Source organism: Lepidochelys kempii, chromosome 1 (genome assembly GCF_965140285.1).
Source record: "Lepidochelys kempii isolate rLepKem1 chromosome 1, rLepKem1.hap1, whole genome shotgun sequence".
NCBI classification, from domain to species: Eukaryota; Metazoa; Chordata; order Testudines; family Cheloniidae; genus Lepidochelys; species Lepidochelys kempii.
Genome location: NC_136380.1, coordinates 283,266,073 through 283,293,901, shown reverse-complemented (window position 1 = coordinate 283,293,901; position 27,829 = coordinate 283,266,073). Strand labels below are relative to the sequence as shown.

Sequence of the window (27,829 nt, the reverse complement as noted above, 5' to 3'; positions counted from 1 at the left end):
TTTACCTCAGAACTTTGGCACACTTGTGCCTATATAAACTCTGAGCGTCCGCTGCCTAGTTGCTGTCCATCCTAGCAGCAGCCACAGTACCGTTGTATTTGCATGGCTACGGGGACAGGAAGATCAAAAGACCAGCATCTGAAGACATCAGCATTAAGAACTGTGACTGTGCTTACCAATCTCTGAACTCCACATCATTTTCAGAGAAAGGTACAGAGGTCCTGTTGATCATTCACCCTTGGGTGATGGCAGAACCAGGCCTCTCTTAAGAAGCAGTCAAGACCCAAGGTCCATCAGTTGCCTGTGACAATAGTGTCGTACCATCTACTGCCTATCAACACCTAGAAATGGTGCAGTATCTGGAGTATTTTTGTTTTAGGTTTGTTTATTGCCAAGGTGTCTGTTTGGTTGGACCTGGATTTTAAATCCAAATGGTCAAACCACATCTCACTGTTTCTGTTTTAAATAAAAGCTATCATCTGTTTACTTTATTCTTCTCTCTTCTTTATTCATTTGCATCACGGGATAGGGAGGTACACTATCTTTCCCTTCTAACCCCCAGATGATAGATACTGGATAAGGTCCAAAATACTGCTAACTGGCTGCAAGGTATAGCTGGCCTACACTATCCTCACCAACATAGTTAACATTGCATTAGTCACTAAACTATGTTTCCACTCTTTGTATGATTCCTTTTTAATTTTCAGCAGGATGGATAAAAATCAAGGAATTTTTTTTTTTAAAAAATTAATCTGTTTTTGATTTAAATCAGATTTTTTGGTAGTTTTTTTTTTTTTATCAAAAAGCATTTTATCTATAGTTTTAATTAAGATACATCTTTGAGCCATAATGTCTGATCATGGAATAGGGATGATAAATTCTAATTCTATAGTATGAAACAATATATTCATGTAATGTTTAAGAGAAGCTTTGTAAATGAGTTCCAATAGTTCATGGATTAGGGACCCAATTTTATGGGGTTCCAGGGGCTTCGGTATAGATTTAGGTTAATCTTTTTATCTACCCAATGGGACTCAGTGCTCAGTCTAGAAGATACCATTAGAGATGCTTAGTTTTGCAATTCGCCAACTGTGGATTTGCGTCTCCAGAGATAACAGCAAAAATGTTTTTAAATAAACATACAGAGAGGTGAGAAACAACAGACCTCAACCCTACTGTCCCTCTGCAAATTTGTGTACAGAGTCAATCCCTGACCTCTCTCTAAAAGTGCAAAGTTTCAAAAAGTTCAATGAATAGAAGATTGTTGGGGGTGGAAATAGATCTGGACAAGGAGAAGAAGTCTGGAGATAAATCTGAGAAGGGAGGGACAGGCAGTAGAAACAAAAGTGAAACTGTTTGAGCAGCACATTCCAGAAGTCTTAAGGTCTTTCTGAATGTAGCGTAGCCTTCATTGGATTTGAGATCTACCATACCATTTTATCATTAGAAGGGAAAACCTATAATGGCAGCAGGCCTTAAAAGAGACCCAGTCTGGGAATATTTTAATGAAGTTCCTCTACCTGTGGGTAAGATAGGCATGCATGCAAAATACGAACAGCATAACAAAGAAATGCAAGGCATAGTTGCTTGAATGAAACATCATGAGAAGTGTTCCTTCTATGGCGGAAGCTGCATTGAAGATGATGAAAGGAACATGTCTGAACATGCAGGTTGGTAAATGTTTTTATTTCATACTTCTTTCTTAAGGACTGCCTGTCTTTCTTCTGGACTATTTTTGAATTCTCATGTTTGAGCAAAAAATATAGTTGTTACTCTATGGTACTATCATTTTAGATGCAGTTGTGATTAAAAAAAATAAATAGCTGAAATAGGCCAATTATCCTTTTACAATTTCACCTTTAAAGTAATACTGAGTATCAGTGAATGCAACGAGTAATACGAGTAATACTAAATGAGCAGTATGGTAATAATAATTAAATAACTGCATTGACTTATTTTGTGTAGGAGAATCCATCCTCAACATACAGGATTCTGAATACCATCCACCTGTTTGGTAGGCAGAGAATGGGGGGGGGAAGGGGGGCCACGCATGGTGGGCTCCACGAGCTGCCCTTTTAACTGTAAATGAGACACATGTGGCTTGCAATCCATGGTTTGGCCACCCCCATTCTATTCCCTACAGCAAGGTCAAAGATTTTAGTTTAAAAACAACAAAAACTTTTGTTACGATGATGAAATGGGCCGCCATGACTGTTCCAGTAAGACAAGGACAATATGTTCACTTTTAGGACAGGCATAAGAATCTAGTCAACTTGAGTTTACACTAATTTAGCCAACTACAAATATGAAAATTACGTGAACAAAGTTTTGGCCAAGTCATTAAACTCTAATATTAAAGTAGTCAGTAAAAAGATAACACTTTGTCCAAATGGTAGAGTTGAGGTTCATCGGAACCCCATATATTTCATCAAGTGTCCCACAACTTCCCACTGAATTGCATCCAATGAATGTGACCTCTGAAATATGTTCATTTTGAAATTAAAGCCAATTTAGAGGTTAGAAACGTATATTCTGTAACAGTAAATCTATGTTAAAAAACTAGGAACTCACTTTACTCTGACTGATTGTGACCTCAGTTTCTCTTCAGCAATGGAAACTAACCTGCTGCAAGGTTACCATTCACTCAAGAATCAACATCTATCAAAACACACATGCGCACACTTCATTGTGTGTGGGAATAAAAAATGATATGCAAAACTAAAAAAAAAGGTTTATCTGGGTGGAAATAGAAGGGTACAAGTGTAAAGGTCCTGGAAAGACATTCTCCATAGGAGCAATTTACTTATGGGCAGTAGAAGGGTCATGGAGAAGAAACAAGAGCTGATAGATGAGGTAGAGGTAGGATAGATTACGGAACTGAATTAGGAAAGCCAACTCTGACATCAGGGGTGTTATTAATACTCAAAAGTTCATGAGGTATGCTGCTGCTTTGCTTTGGAGACAAGTAGTCACAGTTGCCCCTAACCTGACTTCACATGCAAGCAAGGCGGCTCAGTGGCCCCTTCCTCCAGTTGTGCAACTGCTGTTGCTTCAGAGTAACAGTTTTCCGCACTGAAGTGTATTTTGCCTGCAAACACATTCAATCCATAAATTCACAAGTCTGATTGGTTTTATTTTAAAGGAATCTAAAAATCAAGAAGATTTTAGAAAGAGGATATGATCTCAACATCAAATTTAATGAAACAATTGAGACAGTTTTCAATTACACTTGAAACACTGGTAAGTTTTGGTTTTGGTACTTTAATAGTGGCCGAAAAACATTTTTAACCAAAAACGGTACTGAAGTCATTAACATACATTTGACTAAATTAGTAGATTAAAATGTGAGTTCATGCTAAATGAGCACGATGCTAGAAATATTAAAGTCTCACAGCAAAGAAAAATATGTTACATAACCAAAGTATGGAAGTGCCAAATGCAGCTCCATAGTTATGGCTGAATTCTGTTTTGCATTTAAAGCATAGATTCACTCTGTATTATAAAAACATGGGATTATCCTCCAGAAGTTTATAGTTCTTATGCTTTGAGTACAGAAGGATTTGTTAGTTTTCAGCAAATTCAATTTATTAGTTTGAGTAAAAAAACTAAAAGTTGTGTCTCATTAAATAATATCTGCATCAGTCTTTTTCCTGAATCATCTTAAAAGGAGTGCAGGCTTTATATTTTCCATATTATTAAAATCAGTGAAATCTTATGTATAGTCTACAAACATAACTCATCAGATATAATCAAAATTATTAATTTTTTGTGTCCAATTGTTCTATTATATACACTTACAAAAAGAGTTAGGTCAGTAGCTCAGGTAATTAAAATAGGTCCACTGAGATCAGAGGACAGAACCAAACACCGTCCTCTACAGCTAATCTGCATGTAACAACTCTATTTGTTGTAATGAGTTAGCAGTAAGACTGGAGATATGTCAAGAGTTTCAATGGCAGGTCAGAGATCAGTTGAGCTCCTTAAAGTCCATGGCCGTGTGCTAGCTTTGGACATCAGCATCTTAGCCCTGGTCTACACTACGGGTTTAGGTCAGATTTAGCCCTGCACCTGTACACACTACAAAGCCATTTTTTGCTACTTTAAGGGCTCTTAAACCCCGTTTCTGTACTCCCCCCCCACGAGTAGATTAGAGCTGAAATCGAGCTTGCTGGGTCCAATTTGAGGTAGTGTGGACGCAATTCGACGGTACTGACCTCCGGGAGCTATCCCAGAGTGCTCCATTGTGACTGCTCTGGACAGCACTCTCAAATCATATGTACTGGCCAGGTAGACAGGAAAAGCCCCGCAAACTTTTGAATTTCATTTCCTGTTTAGCCAGCTTGGTGAGCTGATCAGCACAGGCGACCAGGCAGTCCCAGAATCGCAAAAGAGCTCCAGCATGGACCAAACGGGAGGTACTGGAGACAAATCCGTGTTATCAGAACTCCGTTCGAAAAGACAAAATGCCAAAATATTTGAAAAAAATCTCCAAGGGCATGAAGGACAGAGGCTGTAACAGGGACCTGCAGAAGGACAGCGTGAAACTTAAGGTGCTCAGGCAAGCCTACCAAAGAACCAGAGAGGCAAACAGCTGCTCTGGGTCAGAGCCCCAGACATGCTGCTTCTATGATGAGCTGCATGCAATTCTAGGGGGTGCCCCTACAACTATCCCAGCCCTGTGCGTGGACTCCGTCAACGGACTCTCCAAAACTGGGATGGAGATTTTGGGGACGGGGAAGATGAGGAGGCGGAGGAGGAGGAGGTTGAACACAGCAAGCAAGTGGAGAAACCGTTTTCCCCGACAGCCAGGAACTGTTTCTCACCCCGGAGACAATACCCTCCCAACCCACCGAAGGCAGGCTCCCGGACCTAGAAGGCGAAGAAGGGACCTCTGGTGAGTGTACCTTTGTAAATATAATACACGGTTTAAAAGCAAGCGCATTTAATGATTAATTTGCCCTGAAGATTTGGGATGCATTCACGGCCAGTACAGCTACTGGAAAAGTCTGTTAATGTGTATGGGGATGGAGCGGAAATCCTCCAGAGACATCTCAATGAAGCTCTCCTGGATGTACTCACAAAGCCTTTGCAAAAGGTTTCTGGGGAGGGCAGCCTTATTCTGTCCTCCATGATAGGACACTTTACCACAACAGGCCAGCAGCACGTAGTGTGGAATATTGCATAAGAAAACATGGCAGCGTATGGTCCTGCTGTTTGCTGGCATTCAAGCAACATCTGTTCTTTACCTTTCTGTGTTATCCTCAGGAGAGGGATATTATGGTCACCTGGTTGAAATAGGGGAATTTCATTCAGGGGACATTCAGAGGTGGCCATGCCTGCTGGGCTGTTTCCCTGTGGCTGAACAGAAGTCATCCCTGCTGTTAGCCACGCGGTGTGGGGAGGGGTGAAGCGATCATCCCAGAGAATTGGGTGTGGGGAGGAAGGGAGGCTTAGTTTGATTTGTACTGCACGTTAACCCGAAAACTGTAGCCCCTCCTTTTAAATGGCCAACCCATTTTAAAGGGCCAACCCAACGGTGCTTGGTATGCAAAATGAGGGTGCTGCTGTTTGAAACCATTTCCACACGTTAGGAAGGTTAAAGAAGCCAAAAGACTGTGGCTTACCAGGTCTGCCTGCAAGCCGAATTCTGCTGCCCGCCGGCCCTACGTGCGTGATCTCTCACACCATACCGGCAGGCCCTCGATATAAGAGGCAAAATGCAACCTTGTAAAGAAAGCACACGTGCTATGTAATGTTAACAGCTTGGTTCACTGTGAAAGAGTTTACCCATTGCTCTCTAAAATGTCTCTTTTTAAAGACTAATCTCCTCCTGGTTGAGGTGCAGAAAAGGCAGCAGGAACACAGCCTGCCGCTGAAGCACCTGTGTAACCAACTGCCCTCCTCTTCAAATTCCATAGCCTCCTCACCCAGACTCCCAAGAAAGCGGTGGGGGGACCTTTGGGCATCCAACCACTCCACCTCAGAGGACTGCCCAAACAGAAAGCTGGCATTCAATAAGGTTTGAAGTGCAGTGTGGCCTTGTCCTTCCGTCCTCCCTTCCTCCCCCACTCCACCTGGTGTTTCCCTCCTCCCCCACCCCTCCCAGGCTACCTTGGCAGTTATCCCCCCATTTGTGTGTCGAATTAATAAAGAATGCATGAATGTGAAACAACGACTTTATTGCCTCTGCAAGCGGTGATCAAAGGGGGGGGGGAAGGGAGGGCGGCTGGCTTATAGGGAAGTAGAGTGAACCAAGGGGGAGGGTTTTCATCAAGAAACAAACAGAACTTTCACACCATAGCCGGGCCAGTCATGAAACTGGTTTTCAAAGCCTCTCTGATGCACAGCGCATCCTGCTGTGCTCTTCTAACTGCCCTGGTGTCGGGCTGCGCATAATCAGCGGCCAGGCAATTTGCCTGAACCTCCCACCCCGCCATAAACGTCTCCCCCTTACTCTCACAGATATTGTGGAGAGCACAGCAAGCAGTAATAACAATGGGAATATTGGTTTTGCTGAGGTCTAACCGAGTAAGTTAACTGCGCCAGCGCGCTTTTTAACGTCCAAAGGCACATTCTACCACCATTCTGCACTTGCTCAGCCTATAGTTGAACAGCTCCTGACTACTGTCCAGGGTGCCTGTGTATGGCTTCATGAGCCAAGGCATTAAGGGGTAGGCTGGGTCCCCGAGGAGAACTATAGGCATTTCAACATCCCCAACAGTTATTTTCTGGTCTGGGAAGTAAGTCCCTTGCTGCAGCCGTTCCCACAGACCAGAGTTCCTAAAGATGCAAGCGTCACGTACCTTTCCCGGCAATCCCTCGTTGATGTTGGTGAAACATCCCTTGTGATCCACCAGTGCTTGCAGCACCACTGAGAAGTACCCCTTCTGGTTTATGTACTGGCTGCCTTGGTGGTCCGGTCCCAAGGTAGGGATATGCGTTCCGACTATTGCCCCACCACAGTTAGGGAATCCCATTGCAGCAAGGCCATCCACTATGACCTGCACATTTCCCAGAGTCACTACCCTTGATAGCAGCAGCTCAGTGATCGCGTTGGCTACTTGCATCACAGCAGCCCCAACAGTATATTTGCCCACTCCAAACTGATTCCCGATTGACTGGTAGCTATCTGGCGTTGCAAGCTTCCAGAGGGCTATCGCCACTTGCTTGTGAACTGTGAGGGCAGCTCTCATCTTGGTATTCATGTGCTTCAGGGCAGGGGAAAGCAAGTCGCAATGTTCCATGAAAGTGCCCTTACGCATGCGAACGTTTCGGAGCCACTGGGAATCATCCCAGACCTGCAACACTATGCTGTCCCACCAGTCTGTGCTTGTTTCCCACGCCTAGAATCGGCGTTCCACAGCATAAGCCTGCCCCAGTAACACCAGGGTGGCCAAATTTCCGGAGCCCGTACTTTGAGAGACGTCTGTATCCATGTCCTCATCACTCTCCTTACTGCGCTGCCGTCGCCTACTCGCCTGTTTTTGCAGGTTCTCATTCTGCATATACTGCACGTGGTGTTTAGAGCTGTCTCAACTGCTGCAGTGATCTGCGCGGGCTCCATGCTTGCCGTGATATGGCACAAGCAGGAGAACAGAGTGGGAGCGGAACCGGCTGGTGGATGACGATTGTTGGCCGTTGCCTTCATGGAGCGAGAGGAGGGGAAAGCAAGGGGCAGGCTGGCAACAGACTGTGCTGCTGTCTGGGAGAGCAGCCTGAGGCAGAATGGCCCCCTCAAGGATTGAACTCACAACCCTGGGTTTAGCAGGCCAATGCTCAAACCACTGAGTTATCCCGCTGCCAAATAGTAATAAGCTTTAAAAATATAAAGCTGCAAAACACTTGGTAGCTAATGGGTTTTAGCAACTATGGTTATGAATGAGGTTACAGAGGATTCAAAACCCCATTATGGCGGGCTCCTCAGATATTTTTGCTCACATCCCCATGCACCAGTGCTTAAGGATTTTGTTTGTGAATTAGGGCTTTTTATTGCCATTTGTTAGATCAGTGAGTGGGAAATGTTATTTGGGGCATGAAAACAGAAGCTAATAGAAGCAACATAGGGTGGGAGAGGGAAAATCTGTAAAAGTGTTGGAATCTTTTCCAAGTCTTCAATTATATGCCACACTTAGTTTGTTATACTAGAACGGTTTTTCATAGCAGAAGGTTGTGTGCCATAATCACCTCAGAATCTCTTAAAATTTTAAGCAAATGAGCCATACTCTGTAATAAAGCTGGAACATGGCCATCATTAGTAGATTAGTGGTGTGCTTTTTACTCTGCCATGGACCTCGTCACTTGACATTTACAATTAATATGTGCATGCTTTTGTTGTGGTTTATTGCTATAGTGGCTTTTCCAGGCTGCAGTAACTGTAACTTACAAAAGTTCAAGACTGCTGCTGGCTACCCTCTCTGATTCTACAAACAGTGAATTGGTTGCTGAAAAAAGGAAAGGTTTCTTTTTAAAAATCAGGTTTAAAAGACTAGTTTCCATGGGAACAGGAATGAACTGCAGCCAGCAGTAGAGGAGTTAGCTACTCAGTGGCTTCAGGCTTGGAGCTGTTGAGTTTTCTGCCTAGGTTTCAAAAGACTTCTTTGAAGAACTTAATTTTGAAGCACTTTTCAACATTTTAAGAGACTTTTAAAAAGCTTTATTCAGGTACAGCTGTTAAAAATATGCTTACTATAAGAGAGCGGAAGAAAATCCACCTTCATGTTGCACAATGCTCCAAAGCAGTGGTGGGCCGCATCTGGCCCGTCAGGGTAATCCACTGGCAGGCCACAAGATTGGTCGATGTAAATGACCTTCCGCAGGCACTGCTGCCTGCAGCTCCCAGTGGTTGCGGTTTGCCATTCCTGGCCGATGGGAGCTGTGGGAAACGGCGGCCAGCCCATGCTGCTTCCCGCAGCTCCCATTGGCCGGGAACAGCAAACCGCGTCCATGCCTGCGGACAGTTGATGTAAACAAACTGTCTCATGGCCCACCAGCGGATTACCCTGATAGGCCACGTGCAGGCCATACCCCTGCTCCATAGGCTTGCAGATATGAGATATCTGTGTAATTGTCAACCTTTGTCGCATTTGATTGTAAGTGACCTCAACAGCCAGCTGACATTATCCTTTCCTTCAGCTGGTTTTGAAATGGGTATGAACTGATCTTGTCAGATAAACTATTAAACTGACCCCAGCTGCCCTAAATTGTTTTGCCAAATTGCTCCACTGTGCGTATCCCTTTCTGGCATCTCTGCCAACTCCCAGATAACTCCTCTGCAGAATTAGGCATGGAGAATAAACAATACATTGAAGTCTTTGGATGAATATTTGATAGTTTGGGTTATTTTTTCCAATACATGATGTAACTAGCCCTCACAACATCCCTTCATGATCAGCATTATTGCCTTTTTATTGATGGTGAAATGGAGAAACTGAGGCAGTCTGTTAAAACTGGAATTAGCGTTTAAGTCCCTGATTCTTAGTTCTAGTTTTAGACCACTAGATTATACGGTACTTCTCTATTAATATAGAATTAAAGCTTGTTCAGTATAGCGAGTATTGAGAGCGTGTGGCCTATATTCTAGGTCCCTACATTCTAATTACCCCACTTTTAGAACCAGTTCAGAGAGTCTGAATCCGTAATAGAATAAAGGGGTAGAATTAATTGTCTGTCATAGTTTTAAACTAATTCTGTAGTACATTTCCTTACTCACTTGACCAGAGTCTGGGATCCTATTCTATCTTCCCAGAAAGGGTAAATTACAAGCACTCAGGGCAGGTCTACACTTAAAATGCTGCATCACCACAGCTGCAGCACATAAGTGAAAACATTCCTGTGCTGACAGGAGAGCACCTATCATCAGCATAGTTTATCCACCTCTGCAGGAAGTGGTAGCTATGTCTGTGGGAGAAAGTCGCCTCCCGACATAGCGTTGTCTACACAGGACTAGGTCGTATAACTACGTTGCTCAACGGTGTGGATTGTTCACACCCCTGAGTGACGTAGTTACACTGATGTAAAGTATCATACAGACCTAGCCTCAGAATGCTACAAACTAGCAGAGGGGTTGTTGAGCGCTTGTTGACGGAATTGTTTATTATCTGATGGAAACTTGCAAGAGAAGCTTTTTTTATGTAGAAAAAAATCAAACCCTTTTGTTAGAACCAGCCCAGGAGTTGCCCAGAAGACTTCTGTACAAGCCCATGTAGATATTTGTCCTTTATTAATCTGAGCAGTTCTTGTTTATCCTTGATAGTAGGAGCGAAATTGAAGCTCCATGAGTTCTTAAATGGTAGTTTGCTTGTAGATAATTTGAGAGTTGAAGTCTAAGGAAAGTTACTGCTGTCTTAGGGTATGTCTTCACTTGCAACATTAAAGTGCTGCCGCATGGTGTAGTCGCAGCACCAGCATTAGGAGAGAGCTCCGAAGTTCCCACTTTTAATGTGATACCTGCTGGGTGAATGGGCAACACAATGGCAGGTGAAATTCAAATGTTCTGAACTGTTCACACACTTGAATGAGCTCTAAATAGCGCTGGCCAGGAAAAAAAAAATTTGTCGAGAAAAATTCACATCTGAAAGATTTCCTTCTTTTTTTGTGGGGGGAGAGAGGGGGGGTGTCTTGAACTGGGACAAACCACCAAAAACATGAAAAAGTTCACGGGAAGGGTTTAAGAAAAAACATATAGCTTGAGAGAACCAAAACAGAATTTTTCAGCTTCCTGGTGCCCCCTAGAATGCTTGGGCAATTCTAATAAATGATGCTGCTGCAAAGTTTCTAGTCTATCATAAAATTCAGGAATATTTCTGCAAATTTAAGGTCCAGCCTGCTGGGGAGTACATGAGGCCTAAGCTGTACAATTACATGCCTCCTCTGCACTGAATTTTATTGCATCTACAAAATCTGCTAAACACATAAGAAATCTTCAACAGGCTGCCCACATTGTGTTTTTAAATCCAATTAAGTCAATCAGGAGCTAAAATGGAGACGTCTTCAAGCACCTTCTGTAAAATCTTCCATACATATGTTGATTGGATTACATGTAAAAAAGCATTTGTATATAAAAGCTAAAACCTAGATGTGGTTTAGGTGGAAATGAGTGTTAGTTCATTAACCTTATGCTTCTGCAGGCCAGGGTCAGTTAGTGGCATTAACAATTTATTTTTAGTTAACTAACTTTAGTTATACACAACTTTTGAGTGCAAAGAATCCCAAAGCAATTTGCAAACAAACTGATCTACAACATGTACTAACAGCTGTTGTAAGATACTGCAGAGCAAATCTACAGTTTAGGACAGATGGAATGTAGTTAGAATGCAGTTACCCAAACTAGGAAGTGACCAGACAACAAGTTCAACATCCTACTCTCAAAAGTCATGGGCTCTAACCACAAGCAATTAGGAACCAGCTTTCACACTTCATCTGGTGGCACCTTCTTAAACCCTAGTGACAGGCTGAAGTATTGGTTCAATATTAATTTAGAGTCAAGTATGCCACCCATTTTGTGGATTAATCGGATTTTGTATATGCTCACAGAATAATGGATGACAATATTTAAAATACAACAAATGTTACCACTTTCTGCAGCATCCAGCTGTTTCTTAAGTTCCCCATACAAGTATTGACCAGGCCTAAACCAGTTTAGTTTGAAATAGAACATGTGCACAGCCCAAAGCCGTATGACTGCAGACCACAAAATCAGTTGGTGTTCAAACACTGTACCAGTAGAGACACCTAAATGTTTGAAACAACATCTGCTGGACCTTAATTGACATTCCCTGAGCGATGAACCATAGATGGAAGCCGTGTCTTGCATCCCTTGGGATAATGCAAAAAAAAAAAAAAAAAAAACACACACACAACACACTCAACCGCTCCAAAAATTGTTTTTATTACTTTAACAGCTACACCTCTACCCCAATATAACACGGTCGTCGGGAACCAAAAAAATCTTACCGCGTTATAAGTGAAACCACGTTATATCGGGGTAGAGGGATTAGAGTGTACAAAGAAATAATGTGCTTTGAAATTTTACTAGGAAAGATATTTTTATCCCTTTAGGATAAAAATGTTTGTAAGCTTGCAAACTAAATCATTTTTGTTAATGGGGCAGAGGGTTTCAGGCGGGGCGCAGGAGGGACGGGGGAGCTGAGCGAAGCGGTGGCAGCAAAACCACCCAGCCTGGCGGAGCACGCAGCACCCTCTGGCCGGTGCGCAGGAGGGAGGCAGGAGCTGAGCAAAGCGGCGGCAAAACCGCCCAGCCCGGTGGAGCACACAGCACCCCCGGCCAGGGCGCGGAGCTGGGGCTACAGCACGGACCCACTCCCTCCGGCCGCAGGCACTCGGGCTGGGGCATGAACTTCCAGCCATGAGCAGCCCCCCGGGTTGCCGCAGACTGGCCGAGCCCCGCCACAGCCCCATCTGAACCAACCCATTCCCCTTCCCCCCATGGCCCCATTATCCAACCCCTCGGTCCCGGCCTGGCACCCTTAACATGCCCCTCACAGCAGCATGTGGGAGCCAGACACACTGATGCGCTAGTCTGCCGAAGCACGCAGCCCCGCCCCCCAGAACCCTGCTTTACCTCGTTATATCCAAATTTGCATTATATCGGACCACGTTATATCGGGGTAGAGGTGTACTTAGTTTCTGACATTTCTCTGATAATGAATACGTTTATTTCATGTGGTTACTTTGTATTTTGAAAGTTCAGATAATGGACAACTTTTTACCATGTCACTGACTTGCAGAAATTCAATTTAATAGAATATGGCGACATTCTCAGGAATGCAGTCTCCGCCTAGAATAACCAAGTCTCATATCAAGAAAGAAGTGCTGCAGGGAAGCTTTGCAACATACCTGTACAATGCCTAGCTCTGCTAAATGTCATCAGTTCACATAAGAGAACATCTTCACAAGTTTGTGTGAATGACAGATTAAAACAATAAATTTTCTAAATTTATAATTTACAAGTCTATAATTTCATTTTAAGTTCAGTAGAATTCTGATAAGAGCTTGAAAAGTTTACCAGACACAAAATACACACACAGGGCAAGGCCCTGGTAAGAAACCTAGCATCCAAAGCTGCTAAGAATAGTGCTTCCATACACTTTCCAGAACCTCTAAACTGCTCTCAAGGGAAGAATCTTCACTTCTCTCTCCCTCCGGAGCTTCATGCCTGATGTGAGGAGGAGCAGAATTCTCTGGTACCCTTCCGCCACTACTCCAGTCTCCTGGTCTTTTGATTCCTCTTCCCCTGTGAGTATCTCAGTGTCTACCTCTGCTGTTGCTGGTGGTAACTTTTCCCAAGGAACTACAGCATGCTGTACAAAAGTCTTCCACCAAGTTCCAAACAGCAGCAAGGAATCTAACAAATCTTATGAACTGCACTTTGCTACTGCTGCAGAGGCACTGAATGTCTGGCTACAGACTAAGGAAAACATCAGCATATTGATTACCCTCTGTTCACTTTTGGAGAGTTATTTTATCAACCAAATAGAGACAGAATTTTTTTTTATTAAGCTGAATTTCTATAGAAATTCCTGTTGTAAGTGCATTCCCTGGCTTCTTGGAGTAAGTGGATTTTTTGAAGTCTAAATTCTGATATCACCAGTAATATTATGCAACCGGTAACAGTATAAAAACAACCCATCAACACTGCTTGAAACTTGCTCCGGGGGTGGAGATTACTAATACGTCAAGTTTCCTTTCTGACAAGGGAAGCTACCTCTCATCATCACTTACAGCCACTAATGGTACTTTAAACGCGACCTTTACATGGAATTGTGAGTAAGCGCCAAGAACGAAGCCCAGAGGGGACTAGCAGGCTGCGCTCAACTCACTAGATACCATGCATCGGGGAAGGCTAGGAACGGAGCGGACAGAGCTCTTCGACAAGGCAGGGAGCGCAAGCGATCCACCGCCAGGCTCTGAATCGCTGGGTCCCCCTGTCAGTAACAAGTTGCGCAGCACATTAGCTTCGACGCTCCCCGGGGAGAGAGCAAGGAGCCACACCAGGCGGCCTTCACTACCCTCCCCAGAGGCATCGCCTGCCCCACGCCAACAACCTCCCCCCGCCACAGACACACACCCCACACACAGCCGCCCCCCCCCCGGCCAATCCACCTCAGCACAGCCTCCCCTGCTCACCCCGACTCTCCCCCCCACCCCACACACGCACATCAGCATCGGGCGGGGCAGCGCCCCGGGGGAAGGTCGGAGGCAGCCCCGTCCCCACGTGCTACTTACTACCAGGCAGACCGACCTCTCCCCACCCCGCGCCAGGCCCAGGGCAGCGCGGCCTAGTGCGACCCCAGCGGCCATGGCGGCCCCGGAGCAGGCGACCAACCGGCGCTGCTCCCCGGGGCGAAGCAGAAAGGCCCCGCGGGAGGGGAGGGCCCCCGCGCCGCGCAGACGCCGGGACAACCGACTCCGTCCGGCCCGGCCCAGTCCCAGCCGCATCCGGTCCCGGCCCACCCCTGCCTGGCGACCCCGGAACAGGGGCCCGGCCCGGCCAGGCTGAGGGGCGCCTCCCCCGAGAGCTGAGCGGACCCCCACCCGCCCAGAGCCGGGCGCCGTGATTCCGCAACGGCCCCCGCCAGCCGCTCCCCCTCCTCAGTACCTGCGCCGAACCGGGGCTCGCAGTGACTCAGGAGCGAGGAGGAGGTGCCGCGCGACTGGCGGTAAAAAGACCCGAGCTCCCGCCGCTCGCGCTCATATAGAAATAACGTCACCACGTAACCCCCCCTCCCCCTCCCCTCCCCGCGCGCCCCTGTCCCCAGGCAACGCGCGCGCGCCGGGGTGAGCGCCGAGGCGGGAGCTGTCCGGCATCAGCCCCGCCCCCCATGGGCCGGACAACAAGGCGCGCGGGTCTTCTCCTGGCCAGCCACAGCAGCACACACACTGCATGCATCCGATGAGTGTGTTCATGCCACACACACTCATCGGATGCATGCAGTGTGTGTGCTGGTGTGGCTGGCCAGGAGAAGAGACATCCCCCAGGCCCCGTCTGAGATCTTACACACACACTGCATGCACCCGATGAAGTGAGCTGTAGCTCACGAAAGCTTACGCTCAAATACATTTGTTAGTCTCTTAAGGTGCCACAGGTCCTTTTCTTTTTGCGGTTACAGACTAACAGGGCTGCTACTCTGAAACCTACCGAATACAGTCCCAAGGGCCACGTGTGATCCCTCACACACACTGTGAACACTCACAGCCATCATCAGCTCCTAGCTATGATCTCACAAACCCAGCATGAACACACGCAGCCACCCCACCAAACCCCAAGTGTGATCATACATGTGTGCACACCTCCTACAGCCAAAGCCCGAGTGTAAAACACACACATCCCCCGCAGGCTGAAACATGACACCTGCACTCCCCAGGCCAAAACACAACATACACACACCCCAGGGGCTGAAGGGTGACACACACAAACACATCCAAACCTCTCCCCCTTATGGCAAAACGTAACACTTGCACCCTAAGCTCTCAGGCAGGGACTCGTCTCTTCTCCTGGCCAGCCACACCAGGTCCACTTCACCAGACTACTAGAACTGACAGACCCATACCAAATTAGGCTAGTTGTTGTTATGGATGCTTAAATGAGTTTCAGTGCCATGGTACTCCATGGAAATCTTTAAATAAATTGTATTGCTCTTCCTGCATGCACTGTGTAAAAGGCTGTTCATTTAAGCCACCATAGCAGCACCCTGTACCAAAACAGACCAAACTCACCTGCAACAAAGTATGGAAATCATATTCACATAGGCTACGCTCCCAGAAAAACAACTCAGGGATACTATTTATTTTACTTAATATTTATGCAATGCTATAATTTTGCAAGGCATTTTACAGAAATAAAAAATGTCCATGCCCTAAAAATTTTGCAATCCAAATGAGGTTATTTAACAGTGGAAATGACAATAACAGAGAAGGACAGAGGAAGGAGCAGGAGGGATCGTGTACCAACTGAGATACAATCTGTATTATGTATGAATTTTGAAAAAACAGATGAAATGTGAGAATCAGGCCAGGTCTACACTTTAAAATTTAGGTCGACATAGCTACATGTAAAAAAGTTCACGCCCTTGATTGACATAGTTAAGCCAACCTAACGCCCGGTGTAGTTGCCACTTGTTCAACGGAAGAATTTTTTCATTGACTAGTTACCGCCTCTTGAAGAGGTGGATTAACTACAGCAATGGAAAAACCCCTTCCTACTCTATGTCACTACAATGATATAGCTGCAGTGCTCCCACTGTGTTGCCATAGCATAGCCATACTTTTAATAGAAACAAGTAATTTAATCAATATTTATTCTGCAACATCAATTATATTTTATTGTAAACATGTTAATTTTATTCAAGCAGCTAAAATGGCACCGCAACTATGTAATCTGCAGACATACTGGCTTATGTTACCTTGCTGTGGTGATTTTCTAACATTCAAACAGCCAGTTCATTTCTTCCTCATGAAACTTTCCATCCCACAACCGGTCCAAGCGTCTGTGAAGCTGGCAGTAGCAGATGATCTACTAATTACAGGATCTCCTCAGTGGCCGGGGAGAAATCCTTGTTCACATTAATTAGGTAGCACTAGGAACCCTGCTACCAACTAAATATTTGGAATGCAATCCTCAAGTGCACTTAAGGTTGCCAATTTTGGCTGGATGTATTCTTGGAAGTTTCACCACACAAAATAAATTTTAATTAAAGATTAATCTTTAATTCTTGGAGAATCCAGGACAATCCTGGACGGTTGGCAACCCTAAGTGCACTGGAGCAGCCCTGGGAATACGTGGGAAGCAAAGGTGGCTCCTATAAGTCACCTTTCTGCTCGCACTCCAAATCTATGGCCAGCCAGGTGCAGGTCTGACCCTTAGAATGATTTAGAGCAGCCTCATGGATGCTTGGAAGAGATGCTAGACCAGCCAAGAATTCCTCTATGGCAGCAGAATCTTCAGCTGTCTGTATAAGCCGTTTTTGTGCAGCCAGGGAAGTGCAAAGTTGCCTTAATATGGGTCTGAATATGGCCATCTGGTGGTTGCACAGTTTCAGTCCTAGGGTCTGATTATGTGAGGAGCTGAGCACCTCTTAAAACTTTTGTATATAGACAAGCCCTTAGTGCTACCTTCTCATATGGACACCCTTAAATTAGTGCATTATTCTTGTTTAATTTAAGTTGATTTTTTCCCTCAATCTAAACCATTTTAGTTAAATTGGTGCCATTTTTGGATGTGTACAAGGCCCAAGTTACAATCATTCACTAATGCAGGTAAGAGATGACTCACCTCTGAACCAGCTATTACTAAAGAGGCTAAGAGATGAGTCGCACTGTGAACCAACTGTGAAATAACACCAAAAAGCTTAAGACTCACCAGATGTCACAAAGGGATGCATTTTCCTTAGTTCTCTTTCAAATGGCCATGAACTGCAGGGCTGCAGCACCACCTGTACCTCTATCTAATGAAAATAATACATCCAGAGACAATAGACTCATAGACTTTAAGGCCAGCAGGGACCATCATGATCACTAGTCTTACCTTTTGCACATCGCAGGCCACAGAACGTCACCCACCTATTCCTGTAAAAGACCCATAACCTCTGACTCAGTTACTGATATCCTCAAATCCTGATTTAAACAGAGAATCCACCATTTGCTCTAGTTTAAACTAGCAAGTGACCAGTACCCCATGTTGCAGAGAAAGGCAGAAAACTCCTAGGGTCTCTGCCAATCTTACCCAGGGGAAAATTCCTTCCTGACCCCAGATATGGCGGTCAGTTGGACTCTGAGCATTTCAGCAAGACCCACCAGGCAGACACCTGGAAAAGAGTTCTCTGTAGTAAGTCAGAGCCCCCCCATCTAGTGTCCCATCACAAGCTGTTGGAGATATTTGCTACTAGCACTCGCAGATGGACTATATGCCATTGTAGGCAGTCTCATCATACCATTGACTCGAGTAACATATCAGGCTCAGTCTTGAAGCCAGTCAGTTTTTTTCCCCCCACTGCTCCCCTTGGTAGGCTATTCTAGAACTTCTCTCCTCTGATGGTTAGAAACATAGACGGCGAGTTATATGGGCCCGTGGTGCCCATGCTTCACCAATATTTAGGAACGTGGGCCCGGCTCCACCAATGTTTGGGCTTACCACGCTTTGGGGGGTCCCACGCTTCAGGGGGATGCGAGGTCCAGGGCAGCCTGGGGAATTAGTGGGGGGCCTGGCACCGTCAGCAACAAACTACCCAACCCCAGCCTGCCTTGCCCTGCCGGCTCGTGGCATCGCTCAGGGGAGGGGGCGGAAGCTGGAAAGAGCCGGGACGGGGGTTTGGGGGAAGGGGTGGAATGGGGGCAGGGAGGCCGTGGAGCAGGGGCGGGCTGGGGCCAGGTCGCTCACTCCTGCCAGTGCCAGGCCCCCCGCTAAATTGCCAGACCGCCCTGGACCCCGAATCCCCCTTGAAGCGTGGGGCCCCCCAAAGCGCAGGGCCTGGGATGGTTGCCCCGGTCCGTCCTATAAATGAGACAGCTCTGCCTGGACCCTGCATTTCCCTGAAGCGCGGGGCCCCCCAAAGTGCAGGGTCAGAGGCAGTTGTCCCTGCCCATATGGACAGGACGGCTCTGCTTGGACCCGTTCTGGGCAACACCAAAAATTAAACAAACCTGGCGCCCATGGTTAGAAACCTTTGTCTAATTTCAAGCCCAAACTTCCTGATAGCCAGTTTATACCCATTTGTTCTTGTGTCAACATTGGTGCTTTACTTAAATAACTCCCTCCCTCCCTGGTATTTATCCCTCTGATGTACTTATAGAAAACAATCATATCTCCCCTCATCCTTCTAAACAAGCCACACTCTTTCAGTCTCCTCTCACAAGGCAGGTTTTCAAAAAAATGAACCACATTCTTGTGGTAAGAGCTATACACTTTAGCATTTATTGAATAATTAGCATAAGTTACAAGGATAGCCAAGAGAATGATGAAAGTTAGAGCTGTTACTATTTCTCCCACTTATTATTTACTTTCAGATGGACTGTCTTTTTAGCAACAATGGAAGAAAACCAACTCAGAAAAAACCCATAGTGTATAAACATTTCTCCACAACAGAAGTGCAGTTGAACTGTCACATGGCAGAGCTAGCAAAGCATGCAAATTCCTATGTAGATTTGAATGAAGTTCCCTCCTAACTTTCTGTTTTGCATTTGTTTCTGCTTCTGTGAAATGAGAGCAAATTTCCCCACAAGAAGCATATTTTCAAGCAGTGGAAACAGCAAATTAAAGAAATCTACTGTATGGAACTTTTGAAATACAGTAATAGGCGACAAAAGAAAATGACATGGTATGGACACAATGAAATGCTAGGGTGTGATTATACACCCGTTGACATAATAGACTTTCAACATCTTTCATTTCTCAATATTTTTAACTCTCCAGGGATAAACTGTGATTCTTGTCTTACATTAGGGTTGCTCATGGAGATAGAAAACAGAAACCAAAAAGTAATACAATAGAAATTGGCATTAGACATAGACCTGAATAAATCTCAGGATGTGGAGAAGATAGAGCTTTAATGTGAAGTTGGCAAACTCAAGAAAACGAAAACAACAGAAATAAGTTGAAATATGAGAAGAAATTTTAAGATCTGATGTCCACTGCTGTCGTGATAATTTCAGAAGTGAAAAATATTAGATATAACACTATTATGTGATATGCACTATTATGTGACCCGAGGTGCCTAGGGTAGCCCACACTGAAAATGTCAAAGGACAGGCAGCGAAAAGAGAGCAGATTCTCCCAAAACTGGTGGTTAACACTTAAGTTTAGGGTTTGTCTACCCTGGCAGAGTTACAGCACCGGCAATTACAGCGCTGCTCAGAGAGTATTGAAGGGAAACGGCTGTTGTGTGTTCACACTGTCAGCTGCCTGCACAATAGCCTGTTCACATTTGCGACACTAGCAATGGTATTTGGAGCAGTGGATTCTGGGCAGCTATCCCACAAAGCATCGCTTCCTCTTCTGCCACTAAGAGTTGTGGGACAGCAGAGGGCGTCGCGGGGCATCCTGGGTCCTGTTCCAGTGCCCCATGATGGATTGCTGCGCATCCCAGCAATCCGTGTGCCTCCCGTCCGCATTTGGCGCCATTGTTCAACGGTTTGCGTACTGCATGCTCTGCCTCTTCGGTCTGCAGGAATGGATCCTGAAATGTTGACCAGTATGCTGCTCACTCTAACTAACATGTCAGGAGTGGCAGTGGAGTTATTCCTTAAACTACAAAGGCAAGAGGAGTGCGACATTGATCTCGCCACACATACTAGCTATGACACGAGATTGCTTGTGGCATTCACGGAGGTGCTGACCAGAGTGGAATGCCGCTTTTGGGCTAGAGAAACAAGCACTGATGTGGGATCACATCATCATGCACGTCTGGGATGATGAGCAGTGGCTGCAGAAGTTTAGGATAAGGAAAGCCACATGCATGGGACTGTGTGATGAGCTCGCCCCAGCCCTGCAGCACAAGGACACAAGAATGAGAGCTGCCCTGCCTTTGGAGAAGCACGTGGCGATTGCACCGTGGAAGCTGGCTACTCCAGACCACTACCTATCAGTAGCTAACCAGTTCAGAGTCAGAAAGTTGACTGTTGGACTCGTGTTGACAGAAGTCTGCAGGGCCACTAATCGCATCCTACTCTGAAAGACCATGACTCCGGGCAACATGCATGACATTGTGGATGGCTTTGCACAAATGGGCTTCCCTAACTGCGCAGGGGTGATAGATGGCACGCATATTCCAATTCTGGCACCAGACCACCTAGCCACCAAGTACATTAATCGGAAGGGGTATTTCTCAATGGTTCTCCAGGTACTTGTGGATCCCTGTGGGCATTTGTCAGGGTTCTCTCCCCACTCTGAACTCTAGGGTACAGATGTGAGGACCCACATGAAAGACCCCCTAAGCTTATTTCTAGCAGCTTAGGTTAATAACTTCCCCAAGGCACAAATCCTTCCTTGTCCTTGGATGGGTACTGCTGCCACCACCAAGTGAGTTAGACAAAGATTCAGGAAAAGGACCACTTGGAGTTCCTGTTTCCCTAAAATATCCCCCCAAGTCCCTTCACTCCCTTTCCTGGGGAGGCTTGAGAATAATATACCAACCAAATAGGTAAACCAGATTCTTAAAAAACATACTTTATTATTAAAAGAGAAAAAAAAAGTAAAAGAAGCACCTCTGTAAAATCAGGATGGAAGATAACTTTACAGGATAATCAGATTCAAAACACAGAGGATTCCCCTCTAGGCAAAACTTTAAAGTTACAAAAAACAGGGATAAACCTCCCTCTTAGCACAGGGAAAATTCACAAACTAAAACAAAAGATAATCTAACACCTTTCCTTGCTTTACTTACAATTTTGTAATCCTAGATCTTATTTCAGGCAGGGTTTTAAGAGATGGCTTTTCCTGCCCATGGTCCCTCTCTGGCTCCGAGAGAACCCACACAAAGAGACAAAGCAAAAACCTCCCCGCACCAATTTGAAAGTATCTTCTTTTCTTATAGGTCCTTTTGGTCAGGTGCCAACCAGGTTATTTGAGCTTCTTAACCCTTTACAGGTAAAGGAGGGATTTTATGCTACACTTAGCTGTATGTTTATGACAGCATTTCATAGACATTAATGCAGGTTGGTCCGGAAAGGTGCATGATGCACACATCTTTTGGAACACTGGCCTGTTCAGGAAGCTGCAAGCAGGGACTTTTTTCCCAGACCAGAAGATCACTGTAGGGGAAGTCAAAATGCCCATTGTGACCCTGGGAGACCCTGCCTACCGGTTAATGCCATGGCTTATGAAGCCATACATGGGGCACCCTGACAGCAGCCAGGAGCAGTTCAACAACAGGTTGAGCAAGTGCAGAATGACTGCTGAGTGTGCTTTTGGCTGTTTAAAGGCTCGCTGGCGCTGCCTATATGGGAAGCTGGACATGGCCAATGACAATATTCCTATGCTTATATCCACCTGCTATATGCTCCATAATATTTGTGAAGGGAAGGGTGAAAGCTTCACTCAGGGCTGGACTGCTGAGGCTCAGTGCCTGGAGGCTAAATTTGAACAGCCAGAGACCAGGGCTATTAGAGGGGCCATAAGGATCCGGGATGCCTTGAGGCAGCAATTTGAAGCTGAAAGCCACTAATATTTGTTGCTATGCTCGGGAGTGCAGTGCTTGTAATGCTAGGAGGTAATTGTGATTGGTGCAGATGATGCAATATGAAGGTTTAAGAGAATTGTCTGTTGCTTTGCAGGGCTCTGTTTGTTTTCAATTAATAGAATAAAGATTGCTTTCAAACCAACACAATTATTTTATTAAAAAACAACAACCGGAGGAGAGAGTCAAACAAAAAACCACATCAGCACTGAGGGGGATGGGGAAAGGGAAGGTCCCAGGAGGAGGTGGGGTCCCGGGACAGTTAAAGATTTGTGTATGTTCAGGGATCATATCCAACCTTCTCATTTGGAGTACAGTGCAGCGGGTACTGTACTTCAGCAGGGCCAAATTGCAGAGGGATAGGTGTTGAGTGCAGTGGGTACTGGGAGTCCACAGTGCTGGACTGTGATGGTGGAGGAGTGGAATGTCGCGGGTACAGACTGGAGCCAGGAGATCTCTGAGACAGATTTCTGTGAAGATTATCAGTGTCCCAGTGAAGTGAGGGAGTCAATCAACAGCCTGTTCCGCCACTCAGAGTAGGCATGTGGTGGTACGCACATCATACAGACACAAGGCTGCTTTCTGCAATCCTCCTGCCCCCAACAACTCACTTCAGCGATTTCCAAAATCAAATCCACTTACCAGGGGCCTCCTCTCCTATTTGCGCTTTGCCAGGTCCAACAGCTGTGACTGGCTAGCCTCCTCTGGGGTAGAAAAGAGCTCCTGTCTGCATGCATCTCTGACTTCTGAGTCGTCCTCTGCCTCTGGGTCCCTTTACTGTACAGAAATTTGCCAGTGTAGACAGGGCCTTCAATTCACCAACCAATCACAAACTGTCCTCTTGATCCCCCACACTGATTATCAAGAAGCTAAAACAAAGAAATCACACAGACTCCTCTATTGCATTCCAGTTCTCTGGCTCCCAATCAGCGCATCCAGTAAGGTGAGGAGTTATTTAAAACTCTGTTCGCCATACAAAATGTTCTTCTGATCCCCAAAGAGCCAGCCACATTACCAGATCAATACTAGTTTGGATCTTACCCAAAATACCACACTGCCAGCCAATCCTTTAGTATCTAAAACTAAAGCTTTATTATAAAAGAAAAGAACAATAAGAGAATTGTTAAATGGTCAAAGCAATCAGATACAAACATATGACTTCAGAATCCATATATCAGATTCTAAGCTGCATTAGTGAGTTTACTGGCTTGTAAATTCTCTCTGGAATACATCCAAAGCTTGGATGGGTCTAGCAGTCCAGAGCTTCAGTTTGTAGAGAAGTTACTCCAGAGGTGAGAAGCAGGATTGTAGACAAAATGGAGAAGATGCAGCTGCCCTTTTATATCCTTTTCCATGTGGCTTGTATATCCTTCATCCCAAACACAAGCTCACAGCACATGGGCATGGAAAATCACTTGGAGTCCTCAGTCCACAGGCATGTCCCTACATGTTCGGCTGACTCATAAGTGTAGCCCCAGGCTTTTTTCAATGAGTTCATTGGATAGCTGATTGCCCTCAATAAGCCATCAAGCAGTCTGGATAATGCTGATGCCAGTCTGTCTGAGGGTGTCACCCAGATACACAGCACAAGTTTGAGATATCAATACATCACATGTATTTATAACTCACAAAAAAAAGATGATACATATGTATAAACATGATTATCATATTTAGCAATCATAAGTTTTCCACTGATACCTTACATGGCATATCTTGTAAGATTAATAGCAATTTTTTAATATTGGTATCAATAATAGTATAAATGGTCACCCATATTCCAGACAGCATCACAATCTACCAGTGCCTTTGGGTATTTACTGTGATGCAGTTAAGATTCATCTGATATGAGTGGTATCATGGTCCTGGGTGTGACTGCATTGGGAACAACTCCTAAATAGGTGGTTAATTTATTATGTAAAGGTGTGAGGACCATCTAGCTTTCTCACTCTACTTTACTTTTCACTAGCCTTTATCTGGCTGGTTCCTTGATGATCAGGGTATGTCTATATTTAAAATGCTACAGTGGCACAGCTGCAGAGCTTCATTTGCACTACTGTAGCACTTCAGTGTAGACACTCACTACAGTGATGGGAAAGATTCTCCTCTCAGCATAGGTAATCCACCACCCCAAGAGGCAGTAGCTGGAGTACTGTCTACGCCAGAAGCTAGGTTGACATAGCTACATCTGTCAGGGGGGTGGATTTTTCACATCCCTGAGAGACATAGCTATGGCACTGTAAGTTTTCACTGTAGACCAACTTGTTTTCAATTTTTGCACTGCAACAGAATCCACGGTAAGCCCGTGCTGCAGGAACCCCACCTGAAATAGTCATTGCACAAACATGGGAGAGAGTGCAGTGTGTACTTTGCCCTGGAGGGGTCAGCACTAGAGCTTGGCAAGAAACAGTTTTCTCATCCTGTGAAAATTTTTGCGATATCAAAAAAAAAAAATCTATCTTGAATCAGGACAAAAATCGCTATAATCTGAATATTCAAAAACTAGTTTGGTCCAGGTTAATTGAAACATTTTCTTCTGAGAATTTCAAAACATTTCATTTCAATTTTGACTATGATTAGCTTAAATTTCAAAATGAAAAGCCATTTCAAACTGGAAAACCAAATATTTCATTTAGAAAATGTGAAAATGATTTTTTCAACATTTTTGAGTCAGATAATTGGTCAAAACCAACACTTTCCTGTGAACAGTTTCAATGAACCAGTAGTTGCCAATGAAAAAAACATTTTATTGGAAAATTCTCAATCAGATCTTCTCAGCACCACTAACTGGTACAGCATCATTTCCTTTCCAATCACTCTTAAGGCTGATCCTGAACTACTGAAGTGAATGGAAACTTTTCCATTGACATCAGTGGGTGCAGGATTGTGCAGATAGAGAGCTGTTGACACTGTGCTAACTAGTAGTAGTCCTTGCAGCCCTGAGCCAAAATTAAGAGATGAGGGTGTTAAGAAGATGTCCAAGGCTATGGCTACACTAGAGAGCTTACAGTGGTGCAGCTGCACCAATGCAGCTGTGTCACTGAAAGCTCTCTAGTGTAGCCGCTCTACCCAATGACCCCATCTTGTAAGGAGATGCCCTCGGAATACCGACTACTGTATCTTAGCTGTCTGGATCTAGAGCCTAAATCAGCAAGTTCCTGTACTGCAGCACTGGGCACCTGCCAAAAGTTGTAACAACTAAACAACTCTCGCATAAGTTTAAACTGTGACTTCTAGGAAGAAGAAAATTCCAGCCCTTTGGTTGCCCAAGACCCAATCCTAGGCTTTGCTGTGAGGAAGGAAAAAAACACAAACAGTTTACCAGCCTCAGCCAATCTGGTGGTATGGGGAAAAATTCCTTCCCAGACCCAAAGTGGCAAGTAGCCCAAAGGGACCTAGTAAAGGGATGGAGGGTGGGCTGACTGCATGGGCAGTGGGTGAACCACGGGCACAGGGACGCTAGCTCCTAGCCCAGCCCGCCCCTTCCACCTGAGGCCCCGCCCCTGCCATCCCCCTTCCCCTGCCAAAGCCCAGACGCACCTGCCGTGGCTGCCAGCCCCATAGCCCCAGGCCACCCAAGCACCTCCAGCCCTGGAGTGTGGGTGGATGTCACATGGCCCCCTTCCAATCCCAGAGTACTGGGTGGCTTGACCCTAGCGCTGGGGGTCCCCCAGAGCTGGGCAGTCCCAGCCACCCCAAGTTCTGGCCACAGGCCGACCACCCTAGCCCCAGCCCCACCCAGCAGGCTTCCCGGAAGAGGAGGCAGCCTGCCTGGGCTGGGGCAACCAGCGGCAAGCAGGAGGGGGCTTTGGGGCAGAACATGGGTGCAGCCACGTGAGGCTGTTTGGGGAGGCACTGCCTTCTCCAGCCTATGCTATGCACCACTCATGGCTGACTGCTGGAAACCAGCAAACAGGAAGTGGCCTTGAGCAGATGGTTCTTACCAAGGTTCCAAATCTCATGCCAAATACCTCAAGATCTATGGTTCATCCCATGCTAAATCCCACAAGATCTCATGGCTCCAAATCTCCTGCCAAATCCCATGAAACCTCAAGAACATACTGGAAGTCCCATGGGGGCTGAAAATCTCATGGAACCCAGCCCATACTGTCCTTTTTGCCATCTTCTATAATGGGAACCAACAAAACTCACCACCTAGACTTGGGGCCTTCTGCTATATCCTGCATTCCTGGCTTCAGATTCTCCAGGTAAAAACAGTAGCTGCAGTGGGGACTAACAAGTAACTGGGACTAAAAATGCTTATGTTTTCTGTTTTTTACATTGCCAGTGTAATAAGACCTCCCAACAGTTATTCTCCTTCATTGGTGGTTAATTTACAGTCACCCCCACTGGAGTGTTTTCATGCGTGCCTACAGCGGGAAATGGAAAATCTTGAGAGTTTTATTTTGGCTGCTCCATGCATTCCTGTCCTCTCTACCATAAAAAAAAAGAGAAGACATGCAAGAAATGCATTTTTTAAACAATTAAAATAATATAGCCTCTTTCTTTAAGTGACTTCAGACAATAGTGGATCTCAAGCTCAGTCTTCCATCTTGACTAAGTAAGACCAATCTCTCTATTCCTCTTCTGTTTTATTCAGTGCCATTTTCACAGCTGCACTACTGAGAGCCCTGACATGTTGAGGGCCAGAAGAATTCCACAAAATCTAGAGATTAGGCAGTTATGAGTAATTTCTCACTCAGCTCAACAGTTCACTTCATTAGCTAGACATGACAAACCCTATCTGACCCATTCTCTAGACCCATTCTCTATCTATCAAGTTAAAGAAGTATGGGCTGGATGAATGGACTATAAGGTGGATAGAAAGCTGGCTAGATTGTCGGGCTCAACTGGTAGTGATCAATGGCTCCATGTCTAGTTGGCAGCCGGTATCAAGTGGAGTCCCCCAAGGGTCAGTCCTGGGGCCAGTTTTGTTCAATATCTTCATAAATGATCTGGAGGACGGTGTGGATTGCACCCTCAGCAAGTTTGCAGATGACACTAAACTGGGAGGAGAGGTAAATATGCTGGAGGATAGGGATAGGATACAGAGGGACCTATACAAATTGGAGTATTGGGCCAAAAGAAATCTGATGAGGTTCAACAAGGACAAGTGCAGAATCCTGCACTTAGGATGGAAGAATCCAATGCACAGCTACAGACTAGGGACCGAATGGCTCGGCAGCAGTTATGGCAGAAAAGGACCTAGGGGGTACAGTGGATGAGAAGCTGGATATGAGTCAACAGTGTGCCCTTGTTGCCAAGAAGGCCAATGGCATTTTGGGATGTATAAGTAGGGGCATTGCCAGCAGATCGAGGAACGTGATCGTTCCCTTCTATTCGACATTGGTGAGGCCTCATCTGGAGTACTGTGTCCAGTTTTGGGCCCCACACTACAAGAAGGATGTGGAAAAATTGGAAAGAGTCCAGCAGAGGGCAACAAAAATGATTAGGGGACTGGAACACATGATTTATGAGGAGAGGCTGAGAGAACTGGGATTGTTTAGTCTGCGGAAGAGAAGAATGAGGGGGGATTTGATAGCTGCTTTCAACTACCTGAAAGGGAGTTCCAAAGAGGATGGCTCTAGACTGTTCTCAGTGGTAGCAGATGACAGAACAAGGAGTAATGGTCTCAAGTTGCAGTG

The 27,829-nt window shown here is 45.5% G+C and overlaps 1 protein-coding gene across 4 annotated transcripts in view; it reads right to left on the bottom strand.

The window, feature by feature from the left end:
- Nucleotides 1-14,738, bottom strand: part of NAP1L1 (nucleosome assembly protein 1 like 1) — a 51,976-nt gene extending 37,238 nt beyond the window's left edge. For 2 of the 4 annotated variants that reach the window (XM_073327714.2, XM_073327715.2), the window contains exon 1: nt 6,804-6,828. The gene's annotated coding sequence lies outside the window, so the exon portion shown is untranslated. Of the gene's footprint in view, nt 1-6,803; nt 6,829-14,244; nt 14,314-14,617 lie in introns of those variants that run through there. The other 2 variants (XM_073327717.2, XM_073327718.2) reach the window with 2 other exon arrangements.
- Nucleotides 14,739-27,829: the final 13,091 nt, after the last annotated feature.